General features: G+C 42.2%; 1 pseudogene; it reads left to right on the top strand.

Annotated features, from left to right (window-relative positions):
* Positions 1 to 1,604: 1,604 nt before the first annotated feature.
* Positions 1,605 to 1,777, top strand: LOC125995209 (uncharacterized; annotated as a pseudogene).
* The last annotated feature ends 5,768 nt before the right edge of the window (positions 1,778 to 7,545 follow it).

The raw sequence follows: 7,545 nt of genomic DNA on the forward strand, positions 1-7,545 counted from the left end.
TACATACAAACATACATACATACGTATACATATATAGTGAGTTACAAGATTTTTATCCAAAAGGCAAATTAAGGGTCTTGGGCTGGCACACAGGTTTCTCATGGGGTACCCCAGGCTTGGTTGCCACCTCTGTAAAGTCCCCCAGCACAGCCAGGATTGACCTTTCCGCACTAAGTTGAGGCTAACTCGAATGAAGGCTGAACTCCCAAATTAAAAGGGTAAAAAAGAGACGAAATACACATCATCATCATCATCATCATCACCATCATCATCTAGAGGAGGCAAGAGGGGGGAGCGAAGTCCAGAAAGGCGCCTGGTTCCACCGTGCCTAAGGCAAGGCTGGGAAGAAGCAAGGAAGGCAGTTCCAAGACCGAGACCCATCCTGGTGTCTGCAGGAGGAACAGGCCAGTCCCCCTGGGCGGGCAGTGAAGGTGGAGTGGGGGGGCGTCCACGAGGGTCGCTGTAGAGCTGAATGGGGTGCAGGAGGGTGCTGGGGACCCCCGGGGTGCGGGGCAGTGGAAAGGCAACGTGGGGGTTGCGGTGGGAGTGTGCAGGCTGCTGCCCCTACATATCTGGCCCTGATGCTGCAGTATCATGGCCAGTCGCCAGCAAGTGCAACTATTTGGAATGTCTATCTTATCCACTCTCTGCCGAATTGAAAAGTTCTTTATGATTGGGTTTCAGGCATACATGGTTTCCACATGAATCTCTTCACCAGTGTCTTTTCCTTTAACCAATGCCCCCAACCCATTTGTCTCCCACTTACCACCTTGCTTCTACCAGAGGTTATATATAGTTTTATATGTATATAAGTATATTTATATAAATATTATGATATATAAATTTTGCATTATTTTGTAAAATACTTAATGTAGTTGCATGTTTCTTCAGTTAACTTTTTCACTATTTTATTTTGGCATTGGGCCATATGTGGTGTTGGGCAGGGGTTATTCTGACTGCACTCAGAAATGACTCCTAGCAGGCGCAGGGGACTCTGGGATGGTGAAAATCAAACCCTGGTTGGCTATGTGCAAGAAAAATGTTCCTCCCTCTGATTATTGCTCCAGCCCCAACTTTTTTTTTTTTTTTTTTTTTTTTGTGGTTTTTGGGTCACTCCCGGCAGTGCTCAGGGGTTACTCCTGGCTCCATGCTCAGAAATTGCTCCTGGCAGGCACGGGGGACCATATGGGACGCTGGGATTCGAACCGATGACCTCTTGCATGAAAGGCAAACGCCTTACCTCCATGCTATCTCTCCAGCCCCCCAGCCCCAACTTTTACATTTTTAAAACTTTATGTAAAGAGCATGCATCACTTATTTGACATAGTTTACCATAATATATATTTTTGTTTTGTTTGTTTGTTTGGGTCAGACTCGTCAGCGCTCATGGGTTACTCCTGGCACTACACTAAAAAATCGCTCCTGGTAGGCACAGGGACTATATGGGATGCTGGGATTAGAACCACCGACCTTCTGCATGCAAGGCAAATGCCCTACCTGCTTGCCATCTCTCTGGCCCCTGTCATAATATATTTGTTTCCAGATAAGTGGAAGCAAAGTTATTAAAAACAGAATAGTAATTAAAAAGAGAAATTAAGAGAAAAAAGACTATACTTTCAGGGATCATTTCTATAGTATGTAACTAGAGCACCCGAAACCATGAGGAGCCAGAGAGTCCTCTCCTGAGCATGAAGCCGGCTCTAGGTGCCACTTTTGTGACTGATGATGATAGTTCTCCTTTTTCTTTGAAAAGGGTAGAGGGAGAGGATGCAGTAAAGAAATATAAAAGAAAAAAAAGAGAAAAAAAAGTTCATTAAAAAAAAAAAACCTCACAGGGTGGCAAGCAAGTTGTGAAAATTATTGTATCTCCAATGAGGTCATTATGACTTGGTAAAAGGTTTCATCATCTCATGTTGATACCTGGCTATTCTGTTATTTTATTTCTTTTTTCTTTTTTTTTTTTTTTGGTTTTTCGGGCCACACCCGTTTGAGGCTCAGGAGTTACTCCTGGCTAAGTGCTCAGAAATTGCCCCTGGCTTGGGGGGACCATGTGGGACGCCAGGGGATCGAACCACAGTCCTTCCTTGGCTAGCGTTTGCAAGGCAGACACCTTACTTCTAGCGCCACCTTGCGGGCCTCTATTTTTATTTGTTTCTGAACATTAAAGTGACCTCAGTTATACATTTGCATCAAAATTGCTGTGTTGGTTGATTTTTGACAGCATCAAGTAAGTGAAGACCTCCAGGATTTGAAGCATGATTACTGACATTGTTGGGGTTTTGTTTCTGTTTTTTTTTTTTTTTTTTTTTTTTTTTTTTTTTTTTTTAGTCCACACCAGTCCCAGGGAGAAACTGCTTTCAGTTGCAGTTTGTCATCTGAACTGCCAGGTGTTTCAGAGGACACTGCTTTTGCTATTGGTTTTTGAGGGGGCATACCTAGTGACATTCAGGGATTACTCATGGTTATACACTCAAAAATTGCTCCTGGCTTGGGGGACTATATGGAATGCTACGGGATCGAACTGTGGTCCATCCTAGGCTAGCACATGCAAGGCAGATGTCTTATCACTTGCACCACAACTCTGACCTCTGCTTTTGCTGTTTTATTGTTTCTCCTCCTCCTCCTTTTCCTCCTCTTTCTCTTCTAATTTTGTGTGTGTGGGTGTGTATGAGGGTTCCACACTCAGTGTAGTAGGGCTTAGGCTCTGGAAGTGAGAGATCACTCTGAAACGGGGCATGAACCAGTTAAAAAGTTTTAAAAAGTCTCTGCATACGCCCGGAAAGCACCGAAAAGGTTAAGGTGACTGCAACTGAAAATTCACTGAACCTGTACAACCTGTTATTGTATCTGTGATAAATGTTCCAAATGTTCCCTAAAATGTAAAAGTCATTAAACTTCCTGAAATCAACCATTGTGTTGTGTTCTATAAATTTTCCATTGTACAGAAGTGTTATAAAAAATTGCTGGATATGGGGCCGGAGAGATAGCATGGAGGTAAGGCGTTTGCCTTTCATGCAGAAGGTCATCGGTTCGAATCCCGGCGTCCCATATGGTCCCCCGTGCCTGCCAGGAGCAATTTCTGAGCATGGAGCCAGGAATAACCCCTGAGCACTGCCGGGTGTGACCCAAAAACCACAAAAAAAAAAAAATTGCTGGATTTGTGAACAGGGCTCCCAGCCTCAGACCATGATGGCCTTGCTGGGTGCCCATGCATGCATGTATGCCTGAACAATACACCCCTTGCTTTTGCATGAATTTCAAGCCTTGGTCTCGTTAAACAGCTCTCCAGTCCTTTCAACTACTGATTGGCTCAAGATCAAATTGGCAAGGCAAACATTCTCCCCACGCTCTGTCACTTTGTTCCCTAAAGGCTACGTTTTGTTCTGGGTATTGGGCATGCTGTTTACTCTGTCCCTTCCTCATGCTGCCCCTTTTTTATTCCTGTGTAGCTAATATGTGCCCTATTCAAGCTGAATGCTGAAGTCACTGCTTCTAGTTTCTGTGCCTGCTGTCCGGAGGAGACTACTAGCTTTTCAAGATGCAGCCCATCTTGTTATACCCTGCCAACACTGAGGATGGTGTCCATTTGCTTTGGTTTGTTTTAATATAAAATCTAAAATTCTAGTGTTGTGAGGCGAGGCCTTTCTTGGCATGGCATATTTACTCCTTCAGCTCATGGATATGGAGCAGGGTAGTAGGGGAGAAATAATTTTACAAGCAGTCAGTTAAGTTTCTTTGGAGCTAGCCAGCTTTATTTCATGGCCCATTCTGCCATGTGCATTCCTCACATGGCTTCTATGCTCAACTTTTCAAAAAACCTCTCACTGCTGCTTCTTTTCTGGCTATCTGCCTGTTATTCTCTCTGCTGCTCCTAAGTCATGTCTTTCTTTCTCATCTCTTTGTTCGCTGGTGCTCTCCTTTTCTGCTGCTCAGTTCCAACCACCTGGAAGTTCCTGTTTAATGATCTCTGACCTCTTCCTTTCTCTGGCTCTCTCTCTATTCTCCCCCTTATCCCCCAAGCCTGATTCCTCTACCTGCCCATTCCAGGTATGGGCTGTTCTGATCATTCAGGTGGGATACACAGGAAGTTTGGGGATCAGATAATCACTGGCCCTGGCTTTACTTCAGCACCTGTTAATTCCACCTTCCAGTTGGGACTGAACTCTTATTGTTATAAAGAATTTGGAAATCTGTTGGAAGCTTAACCTAAAACAATCTTATCAGAATTGTTCATTTTGTACCTAAGTTCTTTCCCATACTTTTAACTCTTTCAAAGATTTCCCCCTGTCCCATTGTCCATTTCAAATCTTTTCACAGCACACATTCTAATTATTTCTATTCAAGTTATTAGCCCTGACATCTTCAACTTTAAATTGATCTATCATTTTGTCAAGGAGAATTCATTAACATAAATGTTTTTTTTTCTCATGATGTTATATTAAAACATATAAATGATTTGGCAGAAACTCTGAGCCTGAGACCTGCACTGAGATAATCAGACATTGAAGGCTTCCTGGTAAACTTGTGTCAGAGACACATGGAAATAAGAAATCACTTTTTGGGGAGCTGCAGTAATATAACAGCACATAAGGCTCTTTCCTTATATGTAGCTGACCCCAGTTGATCCCTGCACCCTATATGGTTCCCTGAGCCTACCAGAAGTGATCTCTTCATGTAAAACAAGGAGAAACTTCTGAAGGAAAGCCAAAGGATAGTATTCTGTAGTTATATTTGTTTTGGTAACTATGCAGTGTTTTTTCACATGTCTCCCAGTAGATGATTGAAAAAACCAGAATGACTACAAAGAACCAAAATACTCAAGGCTATGGTTAGAGTTAGGATGATGGTCAGTTCTGGGATGGGGATCCAGAATAGCTCTACTTGACTGTCTAACCTAGTGCTTGCCCCTCTGCTATTTGAACTTTTTCCTTGACTTCATATGGTTTGGTTTCCTCTGTATTCTCTCCTGATTAGCATTATAATTTATGCCTCTCATCTATACAAAAATTTTCTTGTTGAATTGAGGGAAAGCCAAGGGATAATACTCTGTAGTTATGTGTTGTGTCTGTAAATATTTCAATGGAATTATTATGTTACTGACCCTACCCTGATCAGTGATTGTGCCCTACCCTAGGGTGTGACCTGGCATTCTGCTCCCACCCTAGGGTGGTACCTGATTCTGCTCCCACCATTGGGTGGTACCTGATTCTGGGGGATAAAAGAAAAGGTCTGTGGAGGGCGAGGGGCTTTTTGGCTGGAACTGATGCTGAGGCTTTTGGCTTTAGTCTTGTCCTCCGAATAAAGTTGATATTTTCACAAGCCTGACTGTCTGCTAGCTTTTTACCCGCCGCTTTACCTCAGAACCGCCAGCTGAACAGGGTGGCAGATGTGTGCTCCCAGCTGGAGGGGAAAGACCTCATCCTCCTTCCCTCCATCAGTCAACCCCATCAAGGGCTGACTTGCAACATAATGGCACTTGAACAGGCTGAACCTGGACCCTCAATAACTGTAAGTAAAATACTTTATTGGAAATTTCCTCTGCTGACCATTAAATGGTTTCTGTGGTTAGTCATGTGGATTCCGCTACCTTTTTGCATACGCATTGGTTCTCTATTATACAAGTGGATTATTCCATTTTGTTTTAAACTAATTGGTTTGGATCTAAGGAAAATCACTGCAGTTGGATGGTTGTGGTCTATATTTCAAATGAAATTTGGATTGTCTCCAACTGTCATAGTTTGTGGAATTTCTGTGTTGGCTAAAGTTATTGTGAGTATAGGTATTTGCTGGTATTTAGGAAATAGAAAGTGTAGAAATGGTGAGGCTAAAACCAGTATGGATAATAAGGAAATCTTTCCGACAAAAATTCAGATCAAGGTACAGTCTGACGAATCCGGCCCCACCATCAAAAATATAGGCATTTTTCCTGGAAGGAAAACAACTCAAACTAATAATCCGAATCCAAATCTTAACACGAATGACCAACTTCCAGTGCTAACTCCACAAATGAAGCCTGATTCTAGTGAATCGCATGACAGTGACTCAGACAATTATAAACCTCCAGTGCTAACTCCACGAGTGAGGCCTGATTCTATTCACAAAATTGAATCGCACAACAATGCAGATTCAGACAATGAACAACATGGCCTCAGAGCTCTATTCAGAGTAATTTTGCTAATCTGGCTTCATCCCCTTTACATGGGGTAAATGTTTCTAACTATGTACCCCTTCAGATGGAAGAATTAGATCAGTTTAGAAAAGCATGTAAAGAGTATGGCCCAACATCAGCATACAGTATGGAGTTACTAAAACTTTGGAATCATAACTCATCTTGGACTTTGTATGATTTTAAAACAAATGCTAATATATGCCTGTCATCTAAACAGCAAATGGAATGGAAAATGTTCTATTCAGAAGGTGTAAAAGCCAAATTTTAAAGCCCCAATGGTACAAAAAAACAAGTGGCAGGGGTTACTCTATCATATGAATTATTGATGGCAGAAAATGAATTTGCAAATATTCAAACACAAGTGGCTTTACCTAAAGAAATCTTAAATTTAAATAGGTAATTACATTGTCTTCATGGGAAAAATTGATTCTAACAGAATTGGTAGAGGAAACTTTTTAAAAATTACTCAAGGCCCTTATGAGCCATTTGTAGAGTTTATGGGTAAGTTTAAAGATGCACTGAAGTTACAAATCAAAGATGAGGAGATGAGAAACGTCCTAGTAAAATCTTTGGCTTATGATAATGCAAATTCGGCCTGTAGATTAGTATTGAATACATTAAATAAAAAGGCAGATGTGAATGATTTCCTTTATGCCTGTCGGAATGTCTATGGGAACCCCAACCCCCACCCCACTTAGACTCGGTACAAACATTCGCAGTTACCAAGGGAACGATGCCTTTCTACCCATGGGGACAAAGCACTTCCCGAAAACCAGGTCTTTGGCCAAAATGCAAAAAGTGTCACCACTGGGCAAAAGATTGCAAATCTGGAAACCTCATTGATAATAACCTAAGGAGAGGTTTCAACACAATCCCCAGGAGGCAAATCGTCTGCTACCATTGTGGAAAACAGGGGCATATCAAAAGAAATTGCCATCTTCTTTTAAATTCAGTTCCTCAAGGACACACAAGATGCAGGCAAACGCCCTTAGGGCCTCCCCCCAGGCCCTTCCAAATCAGGGGCAAGTCCACAGACAATAATGCTTCCAAGCCCAGCCCAAGAAAATTGATCAATTAATTCATGCTACATCAGGGAGCACTGGATCAGACATATTATGCCCAGAGGACATTACAATTTATCCAGGAGTATGCCCTTACAAGTTAGAAATTGGCATTGTGGGCCCACCACCCCCAGATACTATGGGTTTGATTGTTGGCACAAGTTCCCTCAACATAAAGGGTATATCAATAACCACTGGTGTCATTGACTCAGATTCAATATGAGAAATCATTGTAGTTATTACCATATCAAATACGTGGACCTTAAAGAAAGAGGAAGCAATTAACCAGATTGTGATAGTGCCTTATGTCAACTG

Source organism: Suncus etruscus, chromosome 17 (assembly GCF_024139225.1).
Source record: "Suncus etruscus isolate mSunEtr1 chromosome 17, mSunEtr1.pri.cur, whole genome shotgun sequence".
Taxonomy (NCBI): Eukaryota; Metazoa; Chordata; class Mammalia; order Eulipotyphla; family Soricidae; genus Suncus; species Suncus etruscus.